At 35.9% G+C, this 17,407-nt stretch overlaps 1 protein-coding gene across 9 annotated transcripts in view; it reads left to right on the forward strand.

Annotated features, from left to right (window-relative positions):
- The window catches only part of TENM3 (teneurin transmembrane protein 3), a 1,315,365-nt gene that overhangs the window by 101,048 nt on the left and 1,196,910 nt on the right, over window positions 1-17,407 (forward strand). The gene's annotated exons all lie outside the window — the stretch shown is intronic.

The raw sequence follows: 17,407 nt of genomic DNA on the forward strand, positions 1-17,407 counted from the left end.
AACATATATGCACATAGATTCAAATTGCTAGCCCATTTTAATATGCCTATGCTAGTACCAAGGTTTTAGGAGTTTTTACTTTTGGATGTGACACAGAAAGATAACTTCCCTTTAAGACTGGTTTAACGACTTATGGAATCAATTATGCTACTTAACTTAAGCTGCTTGATAATATGTACAAATAAAATGCATATATTATTTTCTTTCTAAGAAAATAAAGGAAACCTAATGAATCACTTAAGTCATGAAACTGAAGACAGAACACAGAATTTCTGAAGAAGTATTGTCTCCGGAACATAGTTTAAACAGAGTTTAAATCTCTGATTAACCACTTTAATTTCTGAATGCCATGTATTAAGCATGGTTACACCCATTTTTTTGTACTGTGTATGGTGGATGAATATATTACTGTAGCAGGGAGCAACGCATTCTGTAGAACCGTATCTTTGGTCTTGAAAGATATACGTAATTATTTCTTCTGTCTGATAGGAATTCAGATCTTCAACAGATCTTCCAGGCTCATGCTTTTGGATACATGGTGATCTCATAATAGAAGTTATATTTTGTTTCAAAGAGGTTGCATTTTGCCATTAAAGAGCATAACTTTGTATTACTAATTTACTTTTGAAAGTCTGCTGACATGACCTCATTGTGAGGTTATGACTTGCATTATTTCATTCTTCTGAAATATTTTACAGAACTTTGATATAGATGTTTGTCAGAAAGTATTTTTCTGTGAAAATAATATACTTTATCTGTACCTTAGGCAAAATTTTCAAACAGAAAATAGGGCCAACATAATCATTATCTTTTTATACTTCAGAAAACTGTTTTATATACACATCAAGTTTTTCAAAGAAATTCCACAGGAATTCAAAGCACCTGAATCAAAAACCCAAATAGTAACATTTTGTGAAGGAATTAATTAGTTATCCAGCTCTACTGAAGATTCTCCAGTTCAAAACTAGTAGCATTGTATAGTTTAAATTTCTGAATGTCTTTTAGTTTGTGAAGGCCATCATCAGCCAACTTCATTAGCAAGAACATAAACAAAATATGATTTATATGTGAATACTTCAACTTAAGTTTGTGATACAGTTTTCTTAGTTTATTACACTCCCTGTAACTGAGTCTTTTGTGTGGTAATTGTAACACAGGTCATTGTTCCTTTCAGAAGCAATGGTCATTTTAAGAAATAAAATAATTAAAGTTATATCAGTCTCAGATAATGGTTAATAAAACTTGATCTTACAGTTATGAAGAAACTTTTGCCCAAGGACAAGTAGGTTAAAAAAATTCTGAGCAAAAGGAGATTGTTTCCTGTGGGGTTAACAAAATTTCATCCTCAAAACAAATGCAGAATCTACCAAAAGGCATTCCATTTAACTAGACTTCAAACAGATGTTGAGTTACTTAGAGTACTTAAGACTCCCGAAGTAATTTACAATAAAATGCATCATTTGACAGTATTTCTCAGTCTTTACTTAGGTTTCCTTTGTGGCTTCAGTCTCTGATATATCTGATATTTTTTAGCTTGGTGGTCTCCTACTTGGTCTTTCTACATCTCTGTTAAGCTCCTCTCATACTGTCTATTTCACTACTTTTCCTATGACCTCTTCTGTATGTACTTGAGTTCTTTTCACTTTCTTTCTGCACTAAATTTTAAGTCTTTAATTGCCTACACCATCCACTAATCTGTTACTGTAGGGATGCTAGCACAGCCCACCCTTGACAACAACAGATGTTAAGACAAGGATGTGGGTGTTGAAGGGTATGTGTGAAGGGGAACACCCGAAACTGTCTGAGGGGGTATTTGCTTAAAGGCTAACCAGGGAACTCTGAAGATATTTCTGAAATAAAGGAGTCAGCTTTAAAAGAAGTACGTAAAAAGAAAACCTTTGGCATGCAGGGAGATACCTTGCAGTGGAACAGTGGCAGTTGAACCTCCTTCCTTCTGCAAGTCTTCCATCATGACACTGTGAGATGAGACAAGTAGGGACTCACACCTTGGCTGTGTTGATGTGTCCTCCATGCATGCTTTGGCACTGAAATGTGGATTAGCAACCTGTGGGGAGAGGCATAGCTTCACACAAAGCTAGAGCTCCTCTCTCTCACACAAGGTTTGTGTCAATAGGGTAACCTGCCTGCCCAGGGGACAATGTTGTGCTTGTAATCCGTATGCTGTCTATGTTCCTGTAATTCTGTGGGTGTGAGTGCCCTTTGTGGGATTGGGTAGAGAAGGTGTTCAGAAATTAAGAGGTGTTTATCAACATTTTGCATCTGGTATTGTACTTTGTTTTAGTGTTAATAATGAATGCAAAATTCATTTGATTGTTAGTTAATTATTTCTCATTAATAAATCAGAAAGCTGATAAAATCCTGAATTGAGCTATGTAAATTTAACAGTTTTTCCCTGAAAAGTTACCAAATTTTGCATCTAAATAACATCTTAGAAGCAGTTGCAATACAATTTGCAGAGTTTTCGTGACTCAAAGAAATGAGCTTTACATGTGAAACCAAGAGGTTTCGTCTAGTTACAGACTTAACAATTTAAACAGAGACTATTTTCTGGTATCTATCCAGTATCTCTGTGTTGTGCTCAGGCCTCTGTTGCTATGACCCAGCCCACTGCGGGGCTGGGGCAGCGAGATGCCAATCAATCCCAGCCCATCCCCTGGATCGAGTTTCCCGAAGAGGCAGGCTCAGAGGGTGGGTTGAGGGGCGGCTCAGAAGCCTCAGCTGCACCCCCTGGGCGGTGCCCGGGTCCAAGCCACCTCCCCCGGTTCGGGAAAATTCCCAGTTCCTCGGTTGTTCGCTGGTTCTCTGTTACAACTCCTGCCTCTCTGTTCCCCTCCTCCCCCCCAGTGGTTCTTGTTGAATTGTATCCTCCCCCTGGCTTGTAACTCATTGGTTGTTTTCCCCTTTCACCGCGGTTTTCACACCCCCTATAAAACTGAGAAAAAGCCTCTCGGCAGGATCCCATCCCATCCCAGCTTAAGATCATTGCCAGGTTCTGGTTGCGAAACTTCTGGCCTCCACTGCTTTTCTTGGTCCTGAGGTTGGTGGCTTGGAGAGGTGGGGAGAGGGAAGAGAGTTGATTATAGCAGTAATTAGATTTTTTTAAACTTTAATTGTGATCGTTTTGGAAACTTCAGTTGTTCTCATAACACAAGACTTGTGGCTTGTTACAAGGGATGGTGACCCCATATTTACTGGCTTACAAGGCTACCTGCTGTGGTGAAACTGAAGAGAAATATAATATTGTCTTATATAATTCTCTTTATCTTGCTTTGTAAAAGTGAGGTGGACCTTCAGAAGGTACTGTTATCTTTTGTGTCCAACCTTTTAAATTTAAGTTTATGCTTTTTTTTTTTTTTTTTGGCCCTGGCAGAATGTTTATCCATGTAGCCTTTGTGTAGCTAACTTTTTTTTTTCTGTTTTCTTTTTGTTGTCTAAAATGTTTCTGATAGTGATAGAATCAGCATTAATGGAGACCTAGTCAGATAACTGATTGTAAACATCCTGTTTCAACAAGCAGTGCTTCTGTTTTTAAATGTCTTGTCCTGTAAATTGATATTATCAAGTGAGGATCAAGTTTCCTCCCTAAGTTTGATAATTCATATTTTTTGGCATTGTTTAAATAATTTTGATACCATTTCCACAAAACTGTTAGATTCAAACATAGGATAAATTCATGCTTTCTTGGAAAAAAAGGTAAATGAATAAATATGAAAGCTGTGGTGTAGTCATATCATTAACATATCCAGTGAAAGACAGATCTTTTTACAATACCTACATATTATTCTCCAAAAATGCTGTGTCTGGATAGTCAGAATAATAATTGATAGCCATCTGATTCTTCTGAAGACATAGGTAGTACCATGTCAATATCAGTCCATGTGTGTAACTGTTCCTACAGCATACGTGTGCTACATCAAAACTGTTTTTTCTGTTTCTGTGTGATACTATGGCATTTTCAATATTTACATTCATTACAGGAATTTTTCTTTTTCATTTTATGTTGTCTTGTCTGCTTTCCTTCACTTAGTTGTAGACTATCAGACTACTTTATTATTCATGATCCAGCAATATTGAGTAAAATATACCTGTATTTTTTCAGATTGTTATTTCAGTGGCTGAACTTGCCTTCATCAGAAAATAAAAATTTTCTGACACCTTTAAAGAGGTATTATAGTTTCAGAGGATTTGGACAGTGCCAGTCTTCAGCAGCTCTCATGTTCTCTACCTTACTGCCTATTCCTGTACTCCTGTGTTGGATACACTCCTAGTTTTACTTCAGCATCTGATATTGGGGAGTATTTTGTGTGCTATTTAATGATAGGGTGGACAGTACATCAAAGCTGAGTTTTTACTGCAACAGCAGGTGGTTAGGAAAGAAAAGTAAGGTGTGTAAGAGAGGAGTATGGATCTCTGTAAGCTGTTGATAACAACTGTCATGGTTTATCCCCAGCTGACAACTAAGCACTGCACAGCCACTCACTCTATTCACTAACCAGTGCCAAGTACAGAGGAGTGATCAGTGTCCTGGTCCTGCTGGCCACGCTATTTCTGATACAGGCCAGGATGCCGTTGGCCTCCTGAGCCACTTGGACACACAGCCGGCTCATGTCCAGCTGCTGTCAGTCAGCACCTTCAGCGCCTTTTCTGATGAGTCACTTTCCTGCCACTCTGCCCCAAGGCTGTACTGATAAATGGGGTTGTTGTGACCCAAGGGCAGGACCTGGCATGTGGCCTTGCTGGCCTTGTCCTATCAGTCCAGCCTGTCCAGATCGCTCTTTAGAGCCTTTCTACCCTCCAGCAGATCAAGACTCCCACCCACCTTGGTGTCTGCAAATTTGCTGAGGATGTGTTCAATCCCCACGTCAGTGTTCATTGATAAAGATATTAAACAGGACTGAGCCCTGGGGGACACCATTAGTGACCAGATGGCAACTAGAAGCAGCACCATTAACCACCACTTTCTGAATCCTGCCATCCAGCCAGTCCTTAACTCAGTGAACCCTTCCTTGAAAGGGAAATTTTCTGTGGGGTCTCTGACATGTTTTTTCTCCAAGTCACTCAAAAAAAAGAAATTTATAAAAAATGTGTATCTCTTTTGATTTTTGCTGAACACACTAGCAAATAATGAAATTATATTTAGGTCTTCCAATTGCTTCAGAAAGTAACAGTTCAAATGATTCAGTAGATTCTCTAGGGAAAAAATACTTCCTTGACTGATTCAGCAAGGCTCATGTTATAGTCGAATCCTATATCTTTTTGAGAGAGGATATTCCACCATTTAGTGCTCTTTTTATTTCCTACTTAAGAACTGCTGAACTAAATATTGCTCAAAGCACTAATAAAGCTGTAATAGAAAATGTGTTATGTATTTATTTATGAGAAACATGTTAAATTGCAGTTTGCATAACCTGGAAATGCAGCCAATTCCTTTATTTCATAAAAATTAGAAAGCTAGTAACAATTACCAGGACTGATAGGCAAATAGGTAACCATACAGTGAATGACTATAACAGGCAGATTACTTCATTCATTAACTTAATATAACAATGTAATCAACAAATTTTCCAAATCTACCAGTCAATAATAAAATTAGATCTGTGTTTTATAACATAGTTAACAGTCTTCATCAGTGTAGTATTGGCACATCATACATTTACTCTGAAGTGATGTCAGCAGTAGCTGAAGTAATTTGATTTTTTTTAAATAAAGTATTGATTATTAATTTTGTGTAGATACACAAGTCGTATTTTAAAAAGTTTGAGAGTAACTGTGTACGCAGTTGTTTTTTCTAAACTTTAGAGCTACTGTACATACACTATGGCTTAGGTAACTCTCATTTCCCATCACGTCTCTTTTCTGATTTGTCTAACTATGCTAGGCTATAGTTATCCATAACACAGTATCAGAGCAAAATGACATGGTATTCAACTCAAATAACAAAAGAAATATTCAACTACTCAAACTGCACAGAGATAAATAGGTATCAAGTGTGTGTATATATATAAATTTAGTCTTCGTAATTCAGATGTGATCTTAATGGGTTTGTTTGTGTGTAAGTTGCTCAGCCTTCTTTGACTTACTTTTCACAACATTTAATTTCCTCTATTTCACTCTTACCCTTGAGCTTACATGGGGAGAAGCTGTCACTTTAAGGGAATGCCCACACAGACATTTTCAACTTCACTTGTCTAGTTTTTCAGGCAGAGGGAAGTCCATTCTGCTTGTGCACTGAGCCATGAAACCAGATGGCTGCAATTAACCCAGCAATGAAACGAAGTATGATATCTTAGGCTCTGCAATGTGATAACACTCCATGGTTTCCTTTGGCACAGTGTATGAATGAATACACTAGAAAAACTGTGTAAACATTCCCTTAGATGAACTGTGCTGTAAGGTACTTAAATCTTTCACATCTGCTGACCAAGCAGAACTCAAAAGTTCACTGAAGGGGGAAAAAGGGGTTGTGTAGGACTCCATAACTGAAACCTTACCTAGACATTCTGGAGGCCAAGCATGGTGAACTGAACCAAACTGAAAAAAAGGGAGGGACAATTTGTGTAGATGCCTATAATCCATCTGCTTATGGGAAGGAATTACTAGCAGAATGGTAAAACAAATAAATTTCCTCTAAATTTTCTAGTATAAGCCTCCTTATTTTGCTCTTTGTTCTTTATACTCAGGATTTTGAAATAAATTCTACATTGGTGCTGTCTACAGAAGGCAGTCATTGTTTAGGGTCTGATTCTTTTTAGGAGCTCTCCAAGCATTTAGTATCACATAATGTGATTATGGGGTTTGGTTTTTGGTTTTAATTTGAAATTAAAAGGTTAACTTTGTCATTTACCAACTTTAATTAGTTTTATGATAAAAAAGGTTCCTATCAGTAAGTAAATGAGGATAAACATTAATTATTAAATATGTGCCTCCTCTCTGCCCTCTTCTAGCCCTCTTTTAGTAGGAAAAATTGCTGTCCTGAAGGCAACAATTTATTTAAAAAATGCATCTGAGATTTAGTATTTAATTATTGATCAGAAAAAAAAATCTAATAAAAGTACCACACACAAAAACTGTCCTTTCTGGGTTCAGTACTGAGGTGTTTACTAAAAAGCTTCTGTTAGAGATCAGACAAGTGGTTTTCTTGGTTTTGTTTTGTTTGTTTGTTTTTGGTGGAGGGTGCATTTGGGTGTCTAATCACTTACCTCTTCAGTTTCATGTTCATAAGACTACATAAAACATGAAGATTTTTGCTCTTGTTCTATATAAAAGATTAAATAAAGCCTCAGTTGATTACAGTTTATAAATTGACCACATGCCAATTATGCAGAAGGTTTACAAGAGGTAATGAATAGCTCATTGACTGTGTCTGTTTACTGTGCACTCTGCATCGATTTCTGGTTTGTTATAACATTTCACACATCAGCACTGGAACCACTCGACCTAACATTCTCAGAGGAACCCAAGAGTGCTATGGGTCAATACCTGAACCATATACTGTACATACTCTACGTAGTTCAAATTAATCACTGTGGACCAATTTCAGTCCTAGCATAAGTGGGTAGAACAGCAGGGCTTGTTTTGTATAGAGCTTTATTGACATACTAGTATATCTACTTAGAAATCAGTTATCATATTTTGCTAGTTTCTGAAAACTTAGAAGTTTTTCTTTCATATTTCTTACATTCCAATACTTGGTATGGTCTTCTTTTCAATGAATAATTGGTCATTTCAAGTTTACTTTTGGATTGGAGCATTAAAATTTTGATATACTGAAAGCTTTGTGGAGACTTCTGCTTTCTTCTTATCAAACAATTTAGCTTTGCCGTACAATGGTCAGCAACAAACATGATATTCTAGGCAGTCTTTAAAACACCCTACTATATGGCTGATCTGTAAAATATTTTTCTGCTTATGAGAGTATTTATTAACTTTTATGTTTAGTATTGGAAAAAGAATTTGAGCATTTGTATAAGAAAGTGTGTCATAAACAATATAGTGCAAGAATAAAAGAAATATATAATTAAGCGCATGTTTCTTCCAGCTTAGTACTGTGTGTTTTACCTCAGACAGTGGTCAAATATGCAGCCATTTAATGAATACTCTATTGAGAGTGGAATATGCAGCCATTTAATGAATACTCTATTGAGAGTGGAATTATTTTCTTTGTGGTGTACCCTTCCACTTCTAGCCAACATCAGTGAGAGGCTTCCAGAGCTGGAAATTTATCTGCACCATATGTGGTAGTTTGTAACTTCCAACCAGGATGCCAAGTTTTTTAGTTTTGAGAGACTGTCCAGTAAAGGGACTGCTATAACGGAAAAAATACATTATCACAACCAAGACCGGCAGGATCACAGTCACATGAACAATTGCTCTGAAAAACCAATATTCCTTTGTGTCTGGCTCATCCACCCATAGGTGATGAGAATCATAGAGTTCTTGTAGAGTTCACTTCCTGCAGTTAATCAAAATACTCATCCTACATTTGATTTGTAACACGGTTAAGTATATACACTAACCATTAGTTCAATATTCATCTCTCTTCTCATTATTTTTCCACTTGCTACCTTGACTTTACTTACAACATCCACTAAGTGTATGATAAGCTACATCAATCTAGTCATGTAACCATAACAAAGACTAAGACATTTTATAGTCAAGTGTTCATGGGCAACATCAAACTTCCCTTATTTATATCTAGATAATTTTTTGCATAAATATTTTATACCCCTGTGTAATCTCTGGCTGGTACAGTGGCTTGGTTTTGGAGACAAAACTTCAGGAGGAAATACTCTCGAGTGAGTGTCTCCTCCGAAGGGAAAAGGGCCTCCCCTTTTCCTCCCCCAATAAGACAAGTGGGTCAGGGCAAGTGAAAGTGGAAAAAAACAAACTGATTATTAACAAAGAAAACAGGGTAGAACAGGAAAACCCCAAAACCTCAAAATACAGTAAATTTCTGGAGAGATAACAGACACCCAGGGAAAGAGAAGGGGAAACGAGCAAGAAAAAGCAACAGAACCTTTTGTCCCGAACACAAAAGAAACCCAAGGAGCAGCACAGGGCTCCCGGTGCACTCCCTCCCGAGCCCTGCCGAGCCCCGGAGCCCCCGAGCCGTGGGGCTGAGCCGTTCAACCGCCCCGCGCTCGGCCCGTGGCTCCGGCCCCGCCCCCCGGGTCCATCTAAAAGGCGCAGCGTCCTTGGGCATTGAGTGCGCGGTTAAGGAATAAAGCGGCTTCATAACGTCACCCCAGGACATTCAGATACTCTGCATGATAAGTTTTAGACTTTAAAATAATTAATTTCTGTACAGTTAGGCTTTTAAAGCTATTTATACTTCTGAAATCCATAACATATTGTGGCAGTTTTGCAAAAGTCTCTAAATCACTGCTTGCTTTTAATATTTCTCAACTTCATGCTGTGTTGTTGTTTTATTAGACGATAACAATTTCATATTCCTCTTTGTGCCCATACTATTTATTTATCTTGTACGTTTCTAATGCTGGGAGTATTTAGCCCAGAGAAGAGATGGTTCAGGAGGTCTCTCATTGGTGTATGTAAATATCTGAAGGGAGAGTTCAAAGAAGATGCAGTCAAGCTGGTTTCATGGGTGCCCAGTGACAGGCTCAGAGGCCACTGAAGCTTCCTTCCTTTGGGAGTTATCTTTCTTATTGAGGCACATAGCATTGAACATAAATAAAGGAATATAAAGAGTACAAAGAAAAACATTATTACAGCCAGTGGAAAAAAAATAAAGACATGCAGCTGTACTGCGTACAGAAACACCTAGAAATACCTTAGAAAATATAACAGTAAGGAAAAACCTGGTCTGAATATCTAAAACAAAAAGGAAAGATTGCAAAAACATGCTATGAACTTGAGGATAAAGAGAGAAATATGTGGTTTACAGACCTCATGTAAAACAATCAAGTGTATTCCATACAGAAGCCATAGCAGTTATGCAATTTGTGAATATGATATAGAACCCAAAACCACAGCAGACCCTGAAAGCAGAGTGAAACATAGTTATCAAAAGTGTTCAAACTATTTAAGACATCAATAAAAAGAATGATTGGATTATGTTGTGGCATGATGTTATAGAACTCTATGAAATTATTTATAATACATATAAAAAATCTAACGGAAACAGAGGCCTGCATGCTACTTTTTCTGAAAAATCAAAACCAACAAATCATTGGTCCCTTATTATTTCTAATTAATTACTAGAAGTAATGGTGTCTAGTGCCTTTGAGAGCTTCCAATATAGTACCTGAAAACATTCAATCATTAGAAATATTCTGTTGTCCATTTTTTCTCAATGGTTACATTGACAATATAGTCTGTATTTTCTTTTTTAATTATGAATTCAGTAAGCATAGATGTTGTATTCCATAATCACCCAAATTCATTATTTCATAATCCCTATTATTCATTAATTTGGGGATAAATTTACTAATAGATGGATGATGAGTTTTGCTTATTTACTTTGCTTTGTACTTGTATGACACCCTCCCATTCTGATAAGAATTGCATCTGTCCACTGGTAGGTTTTTGGTTGCTTCCTCAACAGTTCTTTATTTTTGTGTATTCCTACCATGTGTATGTTTGTAAAAGTCTTTTACTGAATTCTTCTTAAAATCTTTCAGTGATCTTTCTTAGAGTTTCAATCAGCCTGATTGGCAATCATATTTCCATTAGAACTTACAATACATTTTCTCAAGAAGTAAACTTTTTTTTCTTTTTTGTGTAAAGAAGAACTGTTTACTTTCTCAGCTGTTTTCATGCAGTCATAGTGATTTCTATTTTCTTCCTTCAGTTGAATTAGTAAAAATGATAATAGTAAAATAATAATCAAATCATGTAAGTAAAGATATTTAGAACGTTGCTATTACCAGCTGAAAAATATGCCTGAATTAATGAAGGTTTCTAAAGTTCTTGTACAAAACTGAGTGTGTCAGAAGATATTCCTTAAACAGATTGCAAACTAAGGAACAAAGAGCTTTCAGCCTTAAAGTTTCAGAAGTGTGTTCAAAATACTGAATAGTTTTTCTTCTTTCTGTTCCAGTTTGTAATATGGTCTTTTGCTGCAGAAAATGCCCAGAAGCTTTTTGTTTCTGCTTTTTTTTTTTTTTTTTTTTTTTTTTTTTGAGCCACATTCATAGACCTCATTTGTTTCAGAGTTTACATGGGCAAACTTCTGCTAGCGTGTGGTGCTATTTCAGTTGGAAGTAGATTTTTTATGCAGTGTGTCAGATTCCACTCAGTTTTTTTGCCAAGTGAGGTGCCAAAGTGAGTCACCAAGTGAGGATAACCATCACTCACCCCTGAGTTGGTCCTCACTAGTGGCAGAGGAGTGCTTTCAAACAGTTCACCAGTTGTCCTTAAAGAAGGAAGCAAGAGAATCCCTATATTGACAGCAAAGAGGTTTTTTGGATTACCATAGCAGAACAAAGGAAATACAGAGTGAGATGTCCTGTCACAGAAAAAGAGAATGTAATACAAATTGACCCTATGACAAAAAGGCAGAACAGTGGTTACGTAAGATTTAAACAGACTTTATATATGTCCACTGAAGAGCCTTTCCCATATTTTTCTTCTGGTGGTCCTTGTGATGCTCCCTGATTTTATGCTGTTTCCTGAAGATGTTAGTTCAGGACAATATTTTTGGTGGTTTTGTCTCTCACTACTTTGTTATTCTTCCAGTCAGCATTAAAATCTTATGTGCACTGTAGAAATAATTTTTTCTGTGTAATCTGGGTCTTTGTGACATTGATCACAGTCGGATGCTCATTTCACCTTTCCTCCTACTTGACATAGTCTTCCAACTGCCAAAATCTAGTTTTCTTTCCTACTGAGCAAGGCTTAATGCAGATAATGTATTTTATGTTACAGTGACAGCTTTTCTCAGTTTTCTTGTTTTTCAATTTGTTTGGTCAGATGACATTTGATGATTATAATATTGTCTGAATAGCAGTGTCTCACACTGAATATGCAAAATGGATTTGTAATTTATGATGTGCTTCAAAAAAATGTTAAAGAATCTGCACCTAAAACATAATGGTATTCGAGTTAGGGATTTGGGTTACTATTTTAATGCTTCTTAGATGCTGATTTCACTTTTAAATTAAGACTGACAAGATGGAGTGTACAGAAAAACAGAACTCTGGAACATCTTTCAGGAATTTCTTTCTCTAAGGCGTAATCTCAAGAACATATGTGAAATACTTTTTTTTTCTGCTTTTTTTGACACAAGTCCACTTGATTTACATGTAGAAAACTTTTAATCATGAATTTTTCTTTCTTGCCTTTCTCACCCATAGAATATCATACCCATGTTGTAGTGGTCAACACATTATATTGAAATGAAAAACTGAGATGCATAAAGAACAAGTATTATCACTGTATTTTATAGGATTGTACTGGCTATATGACACACAAGTTAATAGACCAAATTCTTTGTCTTAATTTAACCCCTCGTCATTTCTATCTTGGCCTGTTACCATGTCTGTATGCATAAAGTTTTTAAGGTGTCCCAGCTCTCCCTCATTAGAGGTTTTATTTCTTCTTTTAGATCTCAATCTTTTTTTCTCTGCGTAGGTGAAAACTTAAATTTATAGAGAGCACTTTGGGCAATACTGCTGCCAATTAATCAGAGAGGTTTGCATCTCGTTTCTGCCAACTTCTCTCTACAGATAATTTTTAGAAGGTAAGAAAGTCAGAAGAACATTGAGGTAATACTACTTAACTGTTAGTATAAAAATGTCTCAGTCTGTCATTTCAAGAAGAGCTCAGTTCAGATGTGGATATAGTGCTTTCTTGTAGCTACTCCTTTCGAGAAATAGTTGTTTGATACTCTACCTTTAATGCAATGAAAATACATGTTCAGGAGAAAGATACTCTAAAGTAACATACGAAATATATCACATGAAAAATCTGATGTCTTTATTTGCCATGAATGTAACTACAGCTTTTTCTTCAGTGAAATTTATGAAGGAATCCTTGAAAATTGCAATAAAATTAGGTACTGCAATATAAAAAAATAAACAAACAATTTTCTGTTTGGTCATTAAATGGGTATTTCTCTTACAGTTAAGCCATTCTCATTGGTTGAAATGCCAGTTCTTAATGTATCTCATAATGTCTGCTGGAGGATGAAATTACTCACAAGAGAGTGCCCTCAGAGAAGGATCAATGTTTTTATATTAATGTAAATTACCACTAATTAATGAATGCTGTAACCAATAAGGATTTAAATCCTTACTGTGTTCATTTTTTTGGAACCTAACCTTCCTGTCAATATTTCAAGTTAGTAGTAAGATTAATTTGTCATGTACAGAAAACAGTAATAATATAAGCCTAATCAGTAGAATTTTTCTATGAAAAGCAGTGTTATTTTGGAGCAGAGAATAAAATAGAAGTTAAGGAATGTACTTAGTTTTTACAAAATAATGTATATAATATCATTTATCCATATCACTTAAATAAATATCTTTGTATTTATGATTAATTATACTGCATACAAGCTTTTCATCAGTACCTCTTTATGTTATATTTACTGCAATATTAGAACAGTATGAGCTCATGGAAGTTTGTACATAATATTTGACTGCTATGTGTATAATTTCAAAATCATAGAAAATTAAAATATTCTGGACACGAAAGAGAGAGGTGAAAAAGTAATCCTATGTACATGCACCCATGTGTCAGTTTGGTTTTCGTAGAACGCTTTGCCACCTGAACTAAGGAAAACCAAATTTTTGGTATGAATATGTGTACACCACTGCACTGACAAATGTAGTTGACGCTTGTGCACTTGAATTGAAACCAGGTAAAAACTGTGCAAGAATGTATATTTAACAAGAAACAAAGACTAAAGTAGCAAGTTGCTGTACTATGAAAAAGCAAAGGAGAACAAAGACTTCATATCTGTCATGAAAGAAGTAGTTTGACAACTACTTTTTAGCCATCAGACTAGGAACCAAGTCCCAGAGCTCCAGAATGAAAACCCTCCTACTCATACTGTGAGTTTGGCAGAAGAGAGAATGCACAATGCATGCTCCTTAGGGTATATTTCTGTACCAAATGGAAAATTATTCTGAAAATCTCAACCTAGATAGCAATCTCTTTATCTGATGGCTTTTTGTTGATCAAATCAAAAGGAAAGAACTGGGGTCTATAGTATTGAAAGCATGATTATGGGAATAATATTTTCTGTTTGAGGATTTGAGAAACTCTCATCCTCTGAGGGTCACACATACATTCTGTAACACATACTCATCCATAATTTTTGCTAACAAATTCTTTTTGTGAATGCTAAATAGATAGGAGTCACAAGACAGGTAAGTAAACCTTACTTTATCATGCTCTATGACACAGTGGATGTCAAGGATAAGTACCTTGGCAAAACACATTGCTTAATTCATCAATAGGCAGATTTTCAGTTCTGTATCAGTTTGAGAAGGGATATCTATTAGTTCATAAATACTCTAAAAATACTCATTCCTGTACAGCTTCTTGTAGTTTCTAATTGTCAGAATTTCACACATACACTTCTGAATTGTTATCTGTGTTTTGTGTAGAAGGAAACAATGAAACTACCGTGTAGTTTGAGTTTATACGGAAGTCAGTCGTCTGCTTGGTATATCAGTTTCAGCTCACTTCCTTCAAAGTGATTTTCATGCAGTACTGCAGACTGTGTCTGCCTGAACACTACAATGGGAGATGCATAACCCTATTACCATTTTGCATGCACAGTGCATATGTGGTTGCATAAACACACTCATAAAGCCAAAAGCCATAGAAATAATACAATTAGTGACAATTAGTTTACCTCCTTGGGCTGTTACATTATTATATACTATTAGAATAAGTTCCTCTACACATGGTTGAGAGAACCCAGAAATCTGACTGATAGTGTCCCCAACAGGTTTTTGATAAAACTACTGGGATATAGCTGTAGTGTGTTGTTTCCTGAAGAGTCTTGTCTCAATTGGGCAGTTGAATGTACGAGTATAGAATCATGGAACAGTTTGGTTGGAAGGGACCTTAAAGATCATCTAGTTCCGTTCAGAAAAATTGCATACTTGTATAATGACAAAAAGTTAATAAAAGGTTGGGTTTTAAGTATATGAATGAAAACCAGAGTGACACTCTTTTATTACTTCAGTGATTAGAATGTTACAGTTTGTGTTTAATAATACATTTACAAAATTATTAAATGGCCACACTTAGATAGCTAGAGGGCATTAGTTCATATATGCGTTTGTATACATGTTGCTAATTATGTGCACTAATAAACATAAGTAAGGAAGCAGAAGCTAAGATTTTTGGATGCCTTTCAATTGTATTAGGAAAGAGTCTGTAAGAAATAAACATCCTGATCCTCAGTTGCCCTAAAAAAGAAGCCATCTGAGAAAGGAAATAGTGAACTGTACATTTTATTTTAGGTACTTATATTACTTGCCACAAATCTCTTGAACATTTTCCTAAATATACCTTTGAATTGGCAGATGAGGTGAATTCTGGTGTCTTGAAGCTTATTGGACTGATGAAGAGTGCGAAGGTATTAAAAAATTCATCTTTATTGATAGCTGAGGGCAAAGCTTTTTTTCCCCATTATATATTTCAGTTGTCTTCTCAGTAAAGGTGTTTTGAACCTCCTGCTTCTCTTTGACACTTACACAGGCTTGTTTTACTCTGTAGTAAAGGCATATTTTCTGTGTCATTTAAACATGCCCCAGTGCCTGCTTATAAATCACTAAAGCAATACTACCAGTAAAGACACAATTGTATTTTCTAATTATTCATCTGCATGCTTTCTTCTTCAGTAGCCCAGAATCTCTATTTAAAATTTGTGCTTTATTTGTTTAAACACTGCCAGATACTTTGATTTTTTTTTTTAAACTTTGGTAAGTTTGACTACTATCTCTGCCTTAGGAACAGAGAGTGATGCCTACAATTTCTGTAGCTATATTCCATGTCCTTACCTCATAACTATAACTGCAATGCACAGGACATTAGCTTCTGGTGATAAGAGTGGTAAATATAGCTTCAATTCGATGAGTTCTTAATATTTACGTTCTGTTTATATTAGAGTCTCAGCTTTCATCACACATTCACACTGTGCTAATGTGTAAAAGGAAATACAAGGTGTGCATTGAAATGATGACTCAATAAAGGAGTAAAGGTTTTGTCTGTAGGTTCTTTCTGTGTGCAAATCTCACATGACTGAGGCTCTAAGTGATCCAAAAGTGAATTTTTCAGGAAATGTCCACTCCAGTGCCTTTTGACTTAAAAAGAAAATTTTCATCTACTGAAGGAACATAATTTCTCATGTCTTGTATAATGCATAATTAATTTTTCAAGGTTTTCTCAGAATTTCTCAAAGTAAGATCTAAAGAATTATGGACTTTCACATTTTAATATGAAACAAGATTTTTGGGAAGCAAACAGTTTGTCTTTTAATGACCCATTTTTTTTTTAGCTGTGTAATGACAAGTAGGAATAAGCAAAAGAATCACTTTGAAATATGTGTTAATCAGGTAGCAGCGATCCTTTCTGACAATATAAAAAATGAGGACGAAATCAAACACATCAAAATACATGCATTACACATTGTAACAGCACCTGAGAAGAAAGATACACTTATGCCTGTTTTCCATGAAAGGAACATAGCAAGTTTTATGAACTTGGACTGTAGGTTTTCTGTGATGTATACAAGCTATCATTTGGGTTCCAAGTTTTTACCTTTTGTACTGCTAATTTCATGTTTTTATGTCCTATTCTAAAAATATACTTTCACCTTAACAATGATTATGTTGAGGCTACATAGAGTCACTGAAAGCTGTAGTTTTTCAAGGGTGTGAGCAGTAAGCTATTTAAACCAAAGAGCAAGATCAGTGGACCAAGGCAGTAGAAAGAAGTTCAGGTTAGTTTCATAACTGAAATGAATGTCTCCTAAATATGAAAAATGTCACTGGATTTCATATGTCATTCCAACTAGAAGTTCAGAATCTTAGAAGTGCTGAGCACTTATAACTTAAACTGCATAATTAAATATGAAAACTGCCTAGTTTAGTGATGATCAGTCTTTCCTTCTTTCTTTTGTTCTTTGGTTCTTCACTTACCTGATGGATGGTTTCATTTGTAGTTAAAATTACAAGCAGCAACTTAAGCTGGCACTAGCCTTTGTTTTCTAATTCATATCAGGACCTGAATTAACATGGTTTTGTAGGTCATAACTAGATTTTTACTCTGGGTAACGCATCTCTCACAAGTCAATAATTTAAGCAAATCTGAATGAAGAACTAGAAAAAGCTATTCAGAAAAGTGGTGAAGCCTCTGTCCTTGGCACTGTTCAAAAGCCGCCTGGCCATAGTGCTGGGCAACCTTC

The sequence above is a fragment of the Corvus cornix genome, chromosome 4 (genome assembly GCF_000738735.6).
Source record: "Corvus cornix cornix isolate S_Up_H32 chromosome 4, ASM73873v5, whole genome shotgun sequence".
In the NCBI taxonomy this organism is placed as follows: domain Eukaryota; kingdom Metazoa; phylum Chordata; class Aves; order Passeriformes; family Corvidae; genus Corvus; species Corvus cornix.